Raw genomic sequence first — 19603 nt, 5'->3', positions numbered from 1 at the left:
TGGAATGTATTATTCAAATCCTTCATTTACTGGCTAAGCCAATTTGGTGCCGAGGCAAGTAACAGGGCTGGCAGTAATTCACGGGAGTCGACAGTGACTGCTGGTTGATATAATGGAATATCTGCTGTCGGTGGAGTTCAGGAGATCCATCTTACTAGTGAGACGCAGTGTTATGTGGGAGCAATGGGGAGCTGCACTCAGAGGTGCTTGTTGCCATTTCGCAGCACGCACGGCGCTACATGCCTTGTTATTGTCATCACAGCAACACACAAACACAGGAAACACACAGAAGTGCTGCAGCCATGTGGAGAGCTTGCACTAAAACACCGAAATAAAACAAAACCAACTACAAAATAAAGTCAATGGTAATGTAGTAAACAGCCACACTCACCCGGTACTGATAAAATAAAATGGAATTAAATATAATAAAATTACGAGTTACCCAGTGACAAAATGTAATTAAACTTAAATAGTTGCGTGCACCTTTTTGAACAAACAATAAAATTTAATCTGGTCCACAAATGTGAGAAGCATTGGAGAAAGTATTTCAGTAAAAGTAATAATAGTAACCACACTGTAGTAATAATACCAAGTCATTTCATGTTTTAAGAGTAATAGTCTGAGACAAAGAATTTGAATTTTTATCACAATCTGTTCATTATACATACATGAGGTTGCATGATTAATCATTGACCCTCCTCACATAGACAGTGACCATCTATCAAACACATCATCCCCAGCAGTCACGCTGACTACCAGTAAACACAAAACTTAACTTAAAACTGATGAACATACAAACCTCATAAACTAAGTCAGAACACTAACACATGACTAAAACAGTTATATTTAATTAGGACACTTAACAGTCCCATGAGCCTTTCCTCATGGGACTGTTGTTACAAAATTACACCTGATTATAACTATTTAAGCAGATTTATAGGTGGGGATTATTTTTAACATTTTGGAAAAGGACAACTCTCGATAATCTACTGTTTATTTTCCTCATAATTGTTCGTAAAGTGTAAGAAAATAGTAATAAAGACCCATCATATTCACCCAGTCCTCAAAGTAGCAACCTTAGATGTCTTTTGGGTCCAATATGCAATTATGTGGAAAAACCATGGAGGTTTTTGGATTTGCTCTTTATTGGCTTCATCTAAAATTCTGTCGAGTAGACAAAAAACAAGTGGTCATACAAGAACAAATCCAAGCAATAAAAAAGCAAGAAAAATATCTCTGTAGACACCAGTGTAACCTGCTCCGCACTAGCTGCACTGAGCAAACTAATGCTGGAGCATCATTTGCATAAACGCTAGGTAGAGCACTGAGTGGGACTAGGTTGAGATCCCCTGCCATGAGCCTTCGTGGGAGTACCATTTGCATTCATTTAAATATTTAATCAGGACTGATAAACTGTGATAATGAATCATCTTACATGTCAAGGTGTATGTTCCCGAAAAAGTTTTAAACGGCTCTCGAAAAAGGGATTTGCAGTCGTCATTGTGTGAGGGGTCGGTTTCCATTCACGTACGTTTTGATCTGGTCTTTTGCTTTGCTGAAGCATCAAACATCCCTCGACTAAGACGGGGAGTCCACCTGGAGATTTTATCCTCTTATCCTCTTGTCGGCTCTGCAGGGTGAAATGTTGCTTTAGTCGAGATATTATATTTAGAGGTTTACTGTAGGTTGACTCTCTGCTTCACCTGTGTCTAAATCACCAAGCAGTCATGTTGTCAGATTTATAATTTCTCCAAAAGCCAAAAAGAAAAAGAAAAAAAAGCAGCGCGAGGGTCATACTTTCTTTGCAGTTTAGTGGAAATTATTATTATGTTCCATCCGATTGGCCCTCCTCCTCCTCCTCTATGTTCCCTGTGAAAATATCTGACAGCCTGGTCACCAGGAGAGACAGACAGCTTCGCGCCGGAGAGCCGAGCGTGGGCAACCAAAGGCAACACTTAGCGAGGAGGGCCGGGGCCCCATGGTAGCTGCCTCAGCGTGACCGGTGGGATAAACACACCACCCACACTCCGAGCCTTACAAAAGAGACACGGCTATTCCAACAGCTGTGACATGCAGCTTGTACCCCGTGACTCTGTTTTGAAATGAGGTTTATTTCTGGTGAGGTTGGAGGAGAGGCTGAAAAAACCCGATGCTGGTACTTTCAGCTCTCCCAGCTGAGCTACTCTGGTTCGGGGCTGGCCGCTCCTGCCCCGACCGAGAGAATGGAGCTGCGTGTCTGTAAATAGTGTCCAGCTCATACCAATACTCTTACAGGGGAATACACGGCAGGGCTATTTTGACAGGCAATGCAAGACATGTATAATTAAAATGTGTAAGTGCCTGAGTGGCTGCTTTGGTCATTTTTGTACCTACTACTCCTTCGCTGTCCATTAGCTGGCAGGCAAGAGAGGAAACAAGGTCCTACCTATATTTTACACGTAGTGGAGGACTGCACATGCATGATTCAGAGGCTTGTCGGCTCAATTTGTCGACTGTCAGCAAGTACAATGATCTGACTCGTCCTGTGACGGACTGATTTTAATTCGAACACCACAGTGATTTGACAAAGCAAGTTGCTTGCTCTGCAGGTTCTGTTTCAAACAAGCCGATGTCAATACGTTCGCCTGCCATGCTGACTTCTTTATCAGGAACCCAACAATGAGGATTCTGCTTTATTCTCCTGTGTAATGATCAAGATGAATGGCACCTTTGAGTTTCAAGAACATATTTGCAAATGAACCGTTTCTTATGAGCAGAAAATGAAGACTATAATATAATATATGTCTATGATAAGTTTTTGCAAACATTAGTTCAGCTTTTTGTGTTTTTCTTTCAGTATTGGCGTCCCCTTTGGAGCCCTACTTGGTTTTAGTATGCAGCTGATAGTTTCGGCTGAAACCACCACGCCAGATTGCTCCAGGTCAGCCCGGAGCTCTCTAGATGTGCTGTTTTTCAACAATTCAAACCAACTCATCGCGTTTCATCGCAACAACAACTGTGAAACTTCTAAATAACTTTACAAACTGTTGAAACTGGGATTTCAAGAGCTTAGGTTATAACTTTTTCCCGATAATAGCACCTCTGATGCAGACAGATCTCTTGTCGTTCTAATCGGCAAAACAAACCATCTGCTCCTTATTTATGCAGAAAAAAACATCATTCAATAATTACTTCAGGTCATAGGACTCTATAGGCTCCATAGGACCGCTAAGCACAAGTGAGCGTTAAGCCCCTTTCACACTGGACAAAAACTTCACTACAACATATGGCTTTTGTCTTCATGTAAATTACTTTGCAGAGGTCATGGGTGTTTATTGGCTCCAACTCCAATCGGGACAGTGATGGAAACATGACACTCAAGTAGAATGCTAACTTTCGTGCAAACCCCGAAATAAGTTTTGCCGACCAAGGAATCTCAGACGGAGGCTTGGGCGCAGACAGAATCATAGACCTGTGGATGAGACGCAGCGGCTCCCTCTTTATCCGTCTGCCCAGTGGCGAGCAGCTCGCTCTCTGTCTATTTTTTCTCAGAAAGTCATGCTTGCCAGAAACTCTCGGCCCACTGTAGCCTGCAGAATAATCGAATGTCATCCATCGCTGTAGCTGTAGTCTGCAGTGTGAGAGAAATAACTGGGATGAGAGGCAGAGTCAGCTGCTGGCAATGGGAAAGCGTTCAATCGCCTTTTATCAGGGGGTTCACCAGCGTTTAGAAAACACGCTAATGCTAATTTTGATATAAAAAGGAAACTAATTTAAATGCATCAAGAGGGTGCCAATAATTGTTCGCGGCACACATTTTGTGTTTGTATTATTTTACTATTATGCTTCTTTTTTTTTTCATTCTCTTTTGTTGAGCATCCTGGGAGATTTTATAAAAAATATTCCGGGAAAATACAAAATTGGTTCATTTGCATTTGTCTCTGAAGATGTTCTGAACGATGTAGTTGAAATTCAGGGGCGCCGATGATTTTGACAGGACCGTAGATAGAACAGCAGCACAAGATGTTGGACACCCACTGTACAATACCTCTATATTTGAATTATTCAAATTTCAGAGCACTTTGAATGCAGAGCAATCCGCTGCTCGGGACTTTTATTAAGCCTGGCTGCATGCCTGTGAAACCATGAGATCCTCTGACTCAATGCCATCGTTCATAGAGTCAGCAATCCCCTCACCTGTCGGCACTCACTCTGGCAGCGGCTTCATGCCCCAGAGGGGTAAAAATAACCGCTTAATTATTCATTTTGTGGAATTGACGCCATCTTTCATCACTTGAAACGTCTGGAGAAACATCTCAACTAGACAGCACAGACATACAGTATATCAACAGAGACGCCGCAGTGTGGAGACCCTCTCGGCCATGAAGCATGTGCTGCTCAGTCAGGTTCTTTTTAATCTTCTTCAGTAGTAATTATGGGAGCTGCTGTAAAGACGGTGCTGATAATATTAGCTGATATGTTATGTCAGAGCCATATTTTCTAGGAAAAAATGCTGCAGGTGTAGAAAATGGAAAATCTGCTGACACCTTCTCATTTACTTTCTGAGCTTCACGTACTTTATTAACACATGAATAATATTAAGAGAAAATCCGTCAATAGATATTAATAGGAAAGTATTTGTGCTGACAAGATTTTGATAAAATTGCAGGTTCCCCTTTTTGACCAGATGCAAAATACTACCAAATTGTATTTACTACTTAAATTCCACCTGCATTAATGGGGCATATTATTCTTGAAGCCAATGTATCTTGTTTCCTTGTCTCTTTTTAACCAGATTTGTATTTTACTTTTTTCACAACACAAACGTTTTCTTTTATTTGTCTTATTATGACATGATGTAAGTGTAAACAAATTGTTATGACCAGCTTTTCGTTGTATTAAATCATTTGGCTTTTGGGGACATATGCCACTTTGATATTTGAATGCTAAATATGAAGCTGTAATCAGCATGTTGTGGTTTTACAAAGAGGTGATGCATCTGATGAATCTTGATTTCCAGCCTTTGTGCGAAGCTAAGCAGGCAGGCTGCTGCCTGTCGCTTCATATTTACATAACAGATGAGAGAGTGATAGTAATATATTTCATTTAACTCTAAAGTTTATAAGCACACTTCCCTAAAAGTCAAATTTCAAAAATAGTTTGACCCTCTTTTTTGTCTGTGTAGTTTTACGAAGCTGAACCAGATCAAATCGCAACTAAATGCTTCATGGCAAATATATATTAATTCTGATAAAACAGAGCTCATCCTACATGGTTTTTTATTTTTTTACTCACAACATCTGAGTCATGCTCTGGGATGTAAACAGTCTGATGTTGGGTCAGAGGCCAGGGAAGTGGACTGAGGCGCCCATGTGCTCTGCATGCACGTCAGTCTCACTGTCGTTTCAAACCGTGTCCTTACATTGTAGCTGCTGCTTGTGTGTCTGTCTGCAGGCAGTTATCACGGAGGCGCCCACCAGTCTGCAGCTGTCTTACCGCAGCCGGGGAGCCTGGGCCTTCCAGTGCCCTATCCATAAGAGAGCCGAGCCCAGCGGGCAGCCCACACAGATGCTGTGCATACCGACAAAAGGACATCCGCCTACACCATGTTGTCTAAATGATTCCCGAGCTCACGTAACAGCAGAAAAAAAAACCCAGAGCAGATTGTGAAGTGTGTGATCAGTGGAGGTTGGAAAGTGTTTAGAGAAATACTTGCCTCAGTTCCCGTGAAACTTTTCATTACTGCAAAGCGGAGTCGCTTGAATGAAAAGAGGAGGGCCAAAGGTGGCGAGCTGGTCTTTGATTTCTGACAGACGGTGCAGGGAAAGGGATTGTTTTGATAAACTCGGTCTAAAAGTCCCTCTGCCTCGAACGCCACTGCAGCAGTGAAGGTGAGAGGGGGGGGGGCAAGTGAAGTGCACTCAGACACAGCTGGCACATGTTCAGCTATTATTGCAGATAGTGGTATTGAAGCTATAAAGCAATAAAAGCACGACACTCACACACAAACACACCCGCACATGGACATATACACAATGATGCACACATTTCTGAGAAGTCGGCCGCCAGGTACGGCTTCTTTCTCCGTTGAGAATTTCTTGCAGATTTTAATTTCCACACCAAATATCTCAAAATCGTGTGAATTGCTGCTCAGTAACTCTGGATTTCCCAATTCCCAATAACATCGATCATTTCAAGTTACCAGTTTGCAAGAGGACACCAGGGATGCTGTTAATAAACTATCACACAAACATAACTGATATTCAATCTTATTTCCAACTATTGTCCATTAGTGATAACTGTGGGGGACTGGGTGGGAGGACTATCCCATCGGACTTTATGTAAGAGGCAGGACTGGTTAGCAGTTAATCCACTCACTGACACTTAGACAAATTATTCATGCTTATGTCGGCAGTGGAGAGTCGCCTCCGCGCTGCCAGAGTACACTAGGACGGCACTCCGCCAAGTTTTGTGTCTATGTGAGAAAGAATATTAGTGGTTGACCTAATTTGGTTGATATGTATTATTTCTTTTCAAATGTTTGAAGATCCAGTCATCACTCAAGCACATATCATTCAAGAGAGCTGTAACAATGGGATAATCTAAATTCATTATATTAACGATGACATCAACTTCTGCACTGAGCAACGTGTGAGTTCCAATTCCACCTTCAGAGTTACTGACACAGGGAATCACCTCATGTTTTCTATCTATCTCACATCAACTGCTAAAGATGAAAAAGCAGCAGAACATCTCTTCATTCATTATTCACTCTTGTGATGATTTCCTTATTTGTGACACATTTGCAAAGAAGCATTATAAAGCCAGTATATTAAAACGTGGACAGTTTGTGCTGCAGCCTCAGTACCTGCTGGATACCAAAGTCTGCTTTGCTGCGTTTTCATATTAGATTAGATTGTCCCGTGCCTGCTCGGCGACTTCTCCTCAGGATCGATGTTTTCAAATGCGACTTCATTAAGTAAATGAAATCATTAAAAACACAAACTACTTCATTCACCTATTGCTTGATGTCTAATACTACTTAACTGGATGTCTGGCCCACTGTTGCATAAAATTTTCAAAATGAGGAAAATATTCATAAAGTCAGTCTAACATTTGAATGTGTGGTCAGTTATAGTTGACTAAGTAATAATTGATGGCAGAACCTTCAATTAAACTTAAGCATGCATGTCATAGATGCTCATCCCTACATGTCTGGCCACCAGTTAAATTAATGTAGCCTGCAGTTCTGCAATCTTTGGACAGTGAGAGGAAAATGCAGAACATGGAGGAAACACACACAGCAGAACGTGCACACTTCACTTAGAAAGGCTCCTGCAGGCCCGGGAGGTTAGAACCTTGTTGAAATGAGGTGACACTGCTCACCACTGCACCACAACACTCAACATCCACAGGCCAGTTTTGATTGAAAGTGCAAAAAGTAAAAAAAAAAGTAGTTACCAACGCAGCTGCAAACTAAACTCATCTACATTTAGTGCTGGCCAAGTCATCCCAAATGTTCAGAGCAACCATTTGCTGTGCTTTCTTCTAAAGTTGCCAACTTTGTACACTGGAGAATTTCTTTTTGTCTTAAAAAGCTGTTTGTTTTAACTTGAATGAATAAATTAATTTCATTTAATTAAACACAGAACACAAGAAACTGGTTTATACTGCAGTATAAGTCTAGTTCTTACTGAGATTTCTCTCATTCTCTCCCATTTCTTAGTGAATATTTTACTGCTGCATCCATCTATCTATCTATCTATCTACCCATCTACCCATATATCCATCCATCCATCCATCCATCCATCCATCCATCCATCCATCCATCCACCCATCCACTGTCTTTGCCACTTATGCCTTAAGGGTTTAGGGCTGGTTCCAATCCCAGCGGCCATTGGCTGAGAGGCGGGGTACATCACAGGGCCGACAAATAACTGTTTGCAGTCTTCATGAAATATTGATCACATCTCAGGTCCCGGCTGTTTAATTTTTGGATTATTTAATGATGCATTTACTGCTCTGTCACTATTATCCTGCTGGTGTTTCGGAAAAACCTGCACATAGACACTGAACACTGTTAAAACATAGCAGCAGCTGGACAGATGTTCCTCTGCCGCTACTAAAAGACAAACTCTCAGGCCTTCTACCTCGCATGAAAATCTTCAAATTTCCAACCGCTTTCCTGCACGTCGGAGTGGCACCTGACTCTCAGATTGTAACCAGCAGAGATAATCACACATCAGTTTCGGAGAGAGCTGCTTCCGGAGGAAAACACTTTGAATCAGGGTGACTGTGGCACCGCGGGGTCCCTTAAAGGAGTCTGTAAAGAAGCCAAATGAAAAATAAATCACAACATCTCCCCTGGCTTTCATGAAAGGCTTAATGTCGAGGAAATCCAAAAGCGGCTAACTGTAAGCTCGCGAATGGAGCGTCTTTAATAATTACTGTACATTTTTTAAAACTGATGCAACTCACTATTACTATTCAGTGTTCCAGGAAGAGCTATGAATACTACCACTTGCAGTATTTACAAAGGTGTCGAACGCGCAGATCAGCAAGTATAAGGGCAGCAGCTGGTATCGCTGTAATGATCCAGTGAATAATTTGCTGTCGGCTAAAAGCGAGTTGCTCGTTACGTCAGAGCGGAATAGAGACATCTTCTTTTTTTTTCCCAGCGCAGTTCTGAGAGGAAGACCGAAGATGAGCTTAGTGAATTAAGACTAATTCATTCTTGTTAAATGCATTGTCTTGTCACAGAAAGCAGCTGGAGAATATACGGGATTTTTATATGGAACAGAGCAAGGGGTTTTTAATGCTGTATGAGTCTGGTCCCACAAACGCAGAAACCAGAGAGCCCGTGAGACAGCAAGCAGCATGTAGGAGGGACCGCTGAGAACAGCTCCTGCCTTGTTTCCGGCCTGCAGCTTTCATGTGTGAGGCATGCAGCATATGGAGGCAGTCAGCTGAAAAGCCCACCGGCTCCATCAGCAAATTAAACATAAAGCCCGGTTGTAGTCTGCGCGCACCTTCTTCTACTTTAATTGGATGTAAAATAACTTAAAGGAAAGGTTGGTAACTCTGGAAATGCTGTGCATGTATTTAATTTCTCAAGTTAAAAGGAAAGATCAATTATAGATTTTGTCTATTAAATATACAGATACAGCCAGAGGTTGGTAAGCTTAGCAGAAAAAGACTGGGAACAGGGGGGGGGGAAATAGCCACATAGCTCTGTCCATATAAGTAACTAAATCAATGGATCAATCAGCACCTCTAGAGCTCGCTGGGAAAAAGCCAGGCTATTGTTGTGTCTCTGAACTGAAATGAGATGGCCTGGTCTCCAGAGGATTTCTGTACCAGCTCATCTCGTAACAGAACTGAAGTTGGACACGGAGAGAAACTTAATTATGTGTTCTGTTGTATTGAAACGTAATACATTGGTATTCAATGTCTCGTTGCCTGCCTCGTTGAAAAACAGTTTGTCACTGAAGCGCAATGAATTCTGGGATAGGTTGGGCCGGGAAGGATCCACCCTTTGGAGCCTTTTGTTTCTCTGGGATGGAATTAAGGAGGAATTTGTTGGTGGAATTTGAAGGAGCATTTGAAATAGGACTTTCCAGTTGCACCGCTGTGATGCAATCGGTCTTCAAATGCAGCCTCTGAAGGACACAGCCAATATGTTTCCCTGTATTTCCAGTCGTAATCATATTTACTGCACAGCCTTGAGATTTGCTATTTTACCAGTGAACAATAAACCGAGATTTGAATTATATAAACTTTTCACACATTCTTTGCCCTAAATATAATTCCGGTGAGACTTTACCTCAAACTCTCAACATGAAATTTCTTTACAGCTCAGATTCGCAGGAGAGACTGAAACCCTGTGAACGCCAAAGAGACCTTGACTCTCTCTGGACCGCAGGTTTATTTTTTTTTGTAGGTTTGTTAAAAATCCACCGCCACCGCGGCTTCTTCAATCACAGCCGCGCGTGACCCTGTGATGCCACCACGCAGACGGATTTCACCAGAGCGAGACACGTGCAATCCCAGCGATCCTTCCTTTTTGCCTCTGTATGATGAAGCCATTAAAATGATTCAGGTGTCTGTGCGGCTCGGGAGCAGGTCAGAGCGGAACGACGGAGACCACGGTGACTCTGACCTCTGGAGATGAAGTCGTCTGCTTGTTGCCCACCCACAGCTGACATCCGAATGTATGTGTGTGCAGCTCTTTACTGAATATTTCATTCAGGTGAAGGGTAAAAAAAAACACCGCCAACACAGTGAATAACCGATATGATAATGGCAGGCACATGGTGCATGTTTTTTTTGTTGAAAAATAACACGAGTGGCTTTTAAACTGCTATTCAACATTTAGATACACTTTCAATTTATTGCAAGGATATCATTTTGCTGTCCCCTGAGCAGACAGCCCAGTACACAAATAAACCCATTTCACAAGTAAACGATGGGTAATGTTCTCTCTGCCATTAACAAATGTTGCTCCCACATATTTTACACTCAATGACACTACAGGGGAACAGATGTGTTCAAATGAACTTACAGAGAACTCTGATGTGAGAGAGATGGTGTTTCATTATATTGCTGTCACTCCGCTCCGTGCAAAGTCATCAGCGGTACACCGGAGAGGTTTAGAGCCCAGGAACAAACTATTTCAAAGTCTTTTCACAGTTAAACAGCATGTGACAGAATGCACAATAACACACCAGTATTCATTATTATGCAAATTGCTGTGGTCTCTTTAGGGGGGCTTCATGATTTCATTTTCAATTATACAGTTTTCTCTGTTACCTCACAAGTTTCCATTCCTTCGCTCATTGTTTTGTTTTTTGTTTGTTTTTTTTCCACATTAAATCCTTAACAGCCTGGGCATTAAATTGAAGACGAAATGGAAGTTTCAGAGGTTGCCTCAGAGTGTTTGGTTCTGCTAGGTCACACCAAATGAAAAAAAAATTCTCATTAAAGGATTTATAAAAACCTGAGTGCAAATGAGGAAGCTGCTGGTCTTTTTATTCACAGTGTAAAACTCACGGGCGTGATTTGATCCCGTTCGGTTCGCTAAATGAAATCCTCCTGCAGTAAGTTTCTTTGTTTATGAGGTAACAGAAATACACAATCACAAATATAAACGAGGACACTTCCGTCCCAAACTTTGTATAAATTCATTGCAACGGCAGCACAAACATCATTAACCCCCTCGCAGCAGCTGATTGGTCCCAGGTCCTCAGTTATGCAGCGAGCTGCCGCCAACTGAGCGGATCTGACTCATCCCTGGCTTTGACATGATCTGTGAGGCCTGATACAAGCTAAACACCACTACCTAGTTAGCTGACTATACAAGAAGTGCCAACATAATTACTCCAAACACTGTTGGCTACGTGTCCTGGCAAACGTGTTTACAGCTTTCATAAATACTGACTGTGTTACTGTCTGTCCGACCATACTGAGGCATGTGGGGCGTTTAAATCTAACAATAAAGTTCAGATTTTATTGTTGCTGGTAGAATTCGTCCCAGAGGTTCAGAAGAATAAATTAAGCAAAGTTATATTACCTTTTTAGCTAGTATTATTTGTAACCAATTTCGAGTTGAAGTTGTAAATATGTCATCGATATTGTGCACTTATTTCTAAGATAAGATAATATAAGAAGACAAAAGAGCAAGTAATAAATACAAAATAGGAACAATATAAAAAAAATGCAGAGATATAATATACAACTTTCACTACAGACAGATAATGGATAGAGAAAATACAGGAAAGGGCAGTGGCACTGGATGATTGCACTTCAAGCATTATATTGAACGGTTTAACTAGAATTGCACAGATTTAACAAATATGTTATTTATACAACGTGCCTGCACCAGGGTTAGGATCACTTTAATGTTCAGTTTAGTGTTTTATGAGTTGCAAGATTTGGACCAGCAGAGTTTGAACAACCGAACTAGAAGACATTACACAGGTCTAACTTAAGGTTTCCTGCACATCAAACATCTGTACAGCTGTGAGGTCTCACTACTGGGATGTAAGTACAAAAAAACATTGGTATAATGTACAAGCAAGTATGCTTCACTTGTATCCTCAACCACCGTGCCTGTCGTTTTGATGAAGAGGAGTAATATCAGAGTAAATGTTATTAGAAGTAGGATTATAGTCCAGTCTGTGTCATATTAGGTTTTAAAAGGAGGATAGGACATGAAGACAGTATTATACCAACAGTATATTAGTTTCTCTAATTGGCTGATGAGGTCAGTCTTGAGGATGAGCAGGAAATTGTCAGAGCGGCTCGTACAGACAGTGGATATGTATCTGAATATGAAAGAATAACCCGGAATGACAGCACACCGTCCAGAGGGCAAGTTGAATGAATCACATTCTCATCCTTCTGGAAAATGCCAGACGCACCTCTTCACAGTTTCTGTTTCCATTAGGGCAGTAAACCTGCACAGCTCGTGGCCCCCCTGTCGCGGGAGCATCATGACGGCAGCATGAACGGCAGTTAACCTCTGGTGACTGAAATCACGTAATGAGGAGGCAGCGGCGTCGGTTGTGTGAGCCCAAAGTGATGCTGAGAGGAAGCTGTAGCTCAGCGAGTGAGAGCGGAGACATGAGCCGCAAGAGGAGAGCGGTTTGTCCCATTGTTCATTCACAATAGCTCCACTACATCACTGTAAAAGTTCTACCACCTTTTTTTATGAACAACAGTGATTCATTTTGTAAATTGATCGCCATTACGTATACCAGTGTTATGTAGAACATGCTCCTGTGCAGTAATCAATAACAGCATGCATGGAACAATAATTAGCTGTACGCGAACGACAAACTACCATAAATAAAGCTAAAATGTATGTCCATCTCACACACGAACATGTTAAGTTTCATTAACTTATCGAGTGATTAACATCAGTGTCGATAAATAGGATCCCTGGGGAAGCAGCGATGCAGAGTCTATGTACAGTGAGTGGGGGGGGATCATTTTATTTAGAGAACAACGGAAGGTGAAAGGGGAGAAAAGATGGACCAACATATGCAGCGGCAATTTAGCACAACACAGGCTGTGAACCCTCTGCGACACATCCACTAACTTGCAACATCGCATGGAAACTGTGCAGCCACTTCACAACACAGGGTTTTTTTCCGTGTTGTGGAGGAAAATTACCCATGAGTGCTGTCTAAAATCCACTCACAGTGACGGTAAGCTTTATGTGCGACTGTGCCGCGCCGCGAGTGTCACAAGTGTTTTGCATTTAGGTGTTTCATATTTTTATGGGTGTATGTGAGTGAGTACAGTGTGTGCTGCATGTCTGAGTAGTGCTCAGTGTCTAAATCCAGACTGTTTGAGGTGTGGCAGGGTTTACGCTAAAACACTTCTTAAGCTGTTGAATTGGTTTGGTCAGTGAAATATTTCATCAGTGTGTTGTCGGGAAAGAGACGTTCATGGTCCCAGGAGGATCAGCTCCTCTGACAAGGGGGTTTTCACCCAAGTTGGTTTGTTGTTTGTTTTGTCTGACAGCAGGTTTATGCAAAAAAATTACTAACGTGATGTCTTGACAGAGTCTGGTGGCCCATTCAATTTTGGTGAGATCGCAAATAACAATTTAAATATTGTTTACTTTCTTCCCCCTGCAGTGAAAGTCAACATGCCCCTCCGTGCCTTTTATACCATAAGACATATTTTGAGAAAAATAAGAAGCCAGTGTCACTCTGACAGGTTTGTGACATCGCAAACCTAATAAACCAATTCTATCAACTTGTGGGTAAGTAATTGTAAGTAATTAGAAAAAAGGCTCCTCAAAGCCAGATTTATGCTTCTGCGTCGAAGCTACGCCGTAGCCTACGCCATGGACGTGTTCCCTACGCAGAGCCCTACGCCGTACCCTGACGTGCACCTCCCCCCTCCCCCAGTCGAGGCAACGCAGGCCATAAGAGCTGTGATTGGTCCGCCTCGTAGCATCGCATTTGCGTTGAAGGAACGAACACGGACGACGTCTTTCTTTTCTTAGTTGCAGTTCTTTAAGAAAAGTAATTGCTCTTCAACATCTGTCGGCTCCAACTCCAATACGATCCGCTTAATAACCCCTCGCCATTGTTCTGAAGTAAACAGAGACATCTGAGAATTTGTAAATAAGCGGACCAGAAACCGGAAAACACTCAACACCAGCATAGGAACTCTATCGCCACTAGCATTTCGGCGGCGCAATGGCAGCGCTTCTCACACACACACCTGCGCACAACTATGAATGCTCGGCCCCGTGCGTAGGCTACATGTGGACATATGGCGTAGCGTCACTGCAGAAGCATGAATTGCGCTTAACTGCAGGTGGCGTTGTGGGGGTGGAGAGACTGGGAGCAGGGGCGGGGCAAAATTGGCATATTCATAGATTAATCATGAAATGAAGGAGGAAGGAGTAGTTACATTTAAGCCATAAAGGCCACATGGGAAAATTGTTCCCTGTTGAATACGTATTTACGAGGAACACAGAATAATTGTGGGGGTGTAATAAGCTACGGTATTTTCTACGGTAAATTTTTTGAAGTAAAAAAGCAAAGATCTTTTTTTATGTTCCTATAAGTAGAAAATCATGTGCAGTATTGTTCGGCCTCGCTGGAGGAATGTGCTCGACTGAGTGTCCTTCTATTTCTTGATGAATTTGATGGTTCACATCTGTGATTCTGTAAGAAATATATAACAACTTGCACACACATTACCGTGCATCTCAAAACGGACCGATCTTGTCATTTAGCATCATCATCAGGTTCAAATTTTCATCTCTCCAGTATTTTTTTCCACTAACGACTTCCACGTCATTATTTCCTGGATTTTGTTTTTAGAGATAATCATCAGTTGTTTTGGTTCTTGACAATTTTGCGTAAAACCTGGAAAAAACACAACTATCAAGCTCTTATGAGAACCGAGCAGATATTGATCAGTGACACTTTTTTAATGTTCACTCATTAAAATCCAACAAGAACCTAATTAAAGGCTGACTATCTTCACTTTTAGATACAAGTGAAGGCAGTCTCATTAAATCAGCCATCGGCAATTCATTAGTGCTATTGTTCAGTCTTTAAAAGCACGATGCCAGGAGGCTCTTTTTATTTAATACCCCGCAAGAGTTGCATTCTGACCTCCAGCGTCTGACTTTCTTTGGAAATAGAAAATAAAATACCTATTAACCTTTTATGTTCCCGGTGCGTGTGTAAGAGTCGGAGTCCCAGAAATGATTAATAAGTCACCCTCAAGTGGTCTAAGACCCTCAGGTTATGCATATGTGCACCGAAACGGACTTCATCACGTCCCCTCATCTACATATACTCAATCTGTGCAGCATGGAGGATGAGGTCAAGGTGGACGACTTATGATGGAGTCTATATTGTCTTCACCAACAAAGGCAGGAAATGAATCAGTCAGTCAGTGAGCTGCCTGTTGGTCGGAGCCTCCCTCTCTCTGTTCAGGCTGCTGCCAGCATCAGGCAGGTTCAGACCGGATCTCTGTCTGGAAACCTCAGGCTGTGGCATGTTTACACGGACACTAATATTTCCACTATCGACCTTGGCCCGATTACGACTCATGTCACAATTAAGTGCGATGTTATTCCACCAGTTTTAAGAAACCCAAATTGAAATAGTTTAATGTACCGTTTACCCTTTTGGGTGTTTTCTTTCAAATTATGCAAAAGCCACAGCTCCTCTTTATTCTTCCATCTTGTTTACACCCCGGGCATCATCAAGCAGTTGGTAGCTGCTGTGTGTGGATGTTGCAAAATACTTTGAAATATGTAATAGGACCTTTATAATGCGATTAAGACATGTACAGTATGTGTACATAAGTAAAGAATACTCCACATGTTTTAAAGTGCTTGTTGCTTATTCTGAGTACGACCTTATCTGGGTTAAAGGGATAGTTCACCCAAAAATGAAAGTTCACTCATCATCTACTCACCACTATGCCGATGGAGGGGTGGGTGAAGTGGTTGAGTCCACGAAACCCTTTAGGAGTCTCAGGGGTAAACAGCGTTGCAGCCAAATCCAATACAACAGAAAAACACATAAGATGCCTCCATAAAACTCGAAACTAAATAATTTACACCATGTTTTCAGCCGAAATGATCTTGTTGTCCATAGCCACGTTCGCCTATGCGAACATTTAAGCTAAAAACATGGTGTAAATGACCTAGTTTGCAGTAGAACTTGATTGTCGGTGGCTTACGGACACTTGGACGAGTGTGGAGGCATTTTATGCTTTTTTCTGTTGTTTTTTTAAGTTTGAAGAAGTGGTCACCAGTTACTTCAATTGTATTGGATCTGGCTCCAACGCTGTTTACCCCTGAAACTCCCAAAGTTTTTTGTGGACTCAAACACTTCACCCACCCCCCCCCATCGGCATAGCGGTGGGTATAGTGGATTTTCATTTTTGGGTGAACTATCCCTTTAAGGCAATCAGCAATTGCTGTTTACATGGCAGTGTCTTATTAATGACTATTGCCTTAATTTGGTTAGTAAGGGAGTATCGGTGTCCATTTCCACCCCCCCCGTAGTCAGTGTCTGACTGGAAACACGTGGAAACTGAGGCTGGAGCTTCCAGCGTCTGGAGACGATTGATAATCTTCTCGTAAAAGAAAAACTGACTCATTATTTTGATGAGAAACAGCTGGTGTGCTGCCAATTAGGTGCTGAATTTACATTATTTGTAAAAATTTGCTGCCGGCAGTGATGAAGAAAATTGGCTCCGGACAAGAGGCGGTCGTCCCCGTCCACTCCGTGCCACTGAGAGATATTACTTTGGCAAAAACCTTTGCACGACAAGATGTATGCTGAAAAAAAAAAGAAAAGAAAAGTTGTAAATAAAAAAGTTGTATGAAAAGCTGGCAAATCCACATGGCAGATGGAGTGAAAACTATGGGATGTGATTGGGATCCTCAAAGACGTTGTAACCATTTTTTTTTCCTTTTCTTACATCAACAAATCCTGAAGAGTTTGTCGCACAGATGGCATTTTCATTCCGTTCAAAGTAGATCGCACATTTCAATGAATCCTTAAAGTCTCATGTCACCGGCGCTCTCTGCACGGAGCCCACAGCGGACCTTCAAAGTTGGTTTGCTAATAATAACAAGGACGTGAGTGACAGTCTCAAAGGCTAAACGAGAAATGAGACCTCCTGACCTTTTCCGCAACAAGGAACTTTATATTGCTCATTTAAAATTCAGAGGACATTTCCACTCTTTGGGGGAGGTCAAGCAGGTGAGAGGGGCACTGAATAGCAAGGCATTTGAAATGATAATTGTATCTGCCCCCCAAAAAAATATTGTTCTCATTTAAATTCATTGTGATGATAAACTCTGCTCAATTAGCATTCACCCTGTGTCAGAAAGCGATAAGCATATTTTCTTAGCATGTTTTATTCGTCGTATTTACATTCACATGTTATCAGATGTTCAGTCAAGGGGGGAAACAAGTGACAGAATCGTTTTGTTCGTGCTCTGCCTGCCTGGGAAGTCTGTGACCTTTTTTGAAGCTGAGCCGGCGAATGGAGTCAAAAGTAACCAACAAAATCTAAATATATTTATTAATTCTACTGTGTAAACACCAGTTTTAATTATTTATAATGGGGGACAGGACTTCCTGTGGATTTCATTTAATTTTGATCTGCATGTTTCTCTGCAGCAGCCCGGTCGTGCAGTGCAGGGGGGGGCCGCCAGGGTTATATTTCATATGCACAAGAACCTCCCACTTTTGTGTTTTGTTTTCGTGTTTGGTTAAGTTGAGGTTTAGTTTAGGGCACCCGCGCAACTTGTAGTGATGCACAATAAACAAAGCTAAAAAAGGTTGTTATTTGAAACTTTAAACTTAAACTGAATATAGCCCAGAGAAACATAAAAAAATCAAGATACAGTGACCAAGCAAAAAGCTAAATGCGTCATAACGATGAGCAAAGAAGCTCCACAGAGTCTTTGGTTCTGAGACACATTGGACGAAGCCTGAGGAAGGCATCATATTCTCAGGGACATTGTTCAGTAAAATAGAATCCAAAGACATGATCTGCTGTTATCACAATATTATTTTAAAGATGTGAAAGTATCTCAAAAATAAAGAACAAAAATGCACCAGTGATGCTGTGGTTTGCACTTGCACATCACTGAAAGACTGTTCCGGGTTTGGACCTCTGGACGACCAGGGATGGCCTTTGTGTTTGTCTCAGCCCTAAGATGGACTGGCGACCTGCACAGGGTGCACACTGCCTCATGCCCAATGTCGGCTGGGATTGACTCCAGCCCTCCTGTGACCCTCAAATGACAAGTAGTATAATGGATAGATGGATGTTTATCTGCATCAAGCTCTTACAAGCTGTAGTCGTTGTCACAGTGACAGTTGCTTAATCTTCATCTCCTAAAGTCCCTATAATATTGTTTTAATGTTATCACTACAGGGCAGAAAGTCAATCAATTTCACAAAGACAATTTTAGTTTGTAACTCTGTAGTTCTTTTCAGGTCGTGGTGAGGGGCAGTGCATATAGAGGGTACATTTTAATCGATTGGTACTGAGTCTCTACAGAGACCAGACTGTTTGTGTTTGCCTGGATAATTAAATCATTGAGCTTTAGATGGAGTCTGGACCTGCAGAAGCATCTTTGCTTCCTTCTTGCAACTGGTTTTCTCTGTTTTTACAGGTGGTCATATACCAGACATTTGTTTTGGCTGAGTTGAAGTCTCTTTCTGTCATCCCGAGGTTGCCAGGCAACCACGCGCAGAAAGCATATTTCCCAAAAATGCCGCATTTACAGTTAACTTTCAGGACTTTTGCTGCTGAACATTCAACACCGGCTTGTTTTTCATGAAATATTCCCACAGCAATTTCCTTCCTTCCTTCCATCGAGGATGGTTGGACATAAAATTCTGGGTGAAACATGTGTCACGGTTTGAAACGAGGACCATTCACAGCCAGTCTCGTGAATAGTTCTCAGCGTTTCGATGTTCATCACATCAAAACGGAAATTGTGGGAGCAGTAAATCTTTACTGTGCCATAACATCATATTATGTAATGGTTCCTCCAGCCTGTTGCTCATAAAATTCTTGATAGGTTGTTCCTCCTGGAACAATGAGCCCATTTCACAACGTGTGCTCCTGATCTATGACCTGTGCTGTGAGTTCTCTCCTCATCTCTTCTGGCTGTTACTCACACTACATGTGTCCCTGGTCACTGCTCTGGTGGGAAATGTATTTAAATGATATTGGCTTATCGCTCCTGTGTGTATAAAGTACACAGCTGCCCAAATATTCATCTGTTTAAATTTTAATATGTGACATTAAGAGAAAAAAAAACTCCAGTTTTAAAGAAATGAAAAAAAACAATAAACGGACTTTTTATGCCTTATGATTCCGGTTCGTCCACCCGTCCATCTGCAGGTCTGTCTCAATGTCTCTTATTCCAATAGAAAACCTTGAGGGAATTTTATCAAAAATGAAATGGTTAGATCTGGTGATAGAAGGTCAAAGGACAAGGTCACATTTCCCTCGTGTTCTTGAGAACGTGATATATCAGGAACACTCGTAGGGAGTTTCATGACATCTGGCACAAACATTCACTTGGACCCCAGGAGGACTAGATTAG

The sequence above is a fragment of the Hippoglossus stenolepis genome, chromosome 16, assembly GCF_022539355.2.
Source record: "Hippoglossus stenolepis isolate QCI-W04-F060 chromosome 16, HSTE1.2, whole genome shotgun sequence".
NCBI classification, from domain to species: Eukaryota; Metazoa; Chordata; class Actinopteri; order Pleuronectiformes; family Pleuronectidae; genus Hippoglossus; species Hippoglossus stenolepis.
This window is presented reverse-complemented; position numbering follows the sequence as displayed.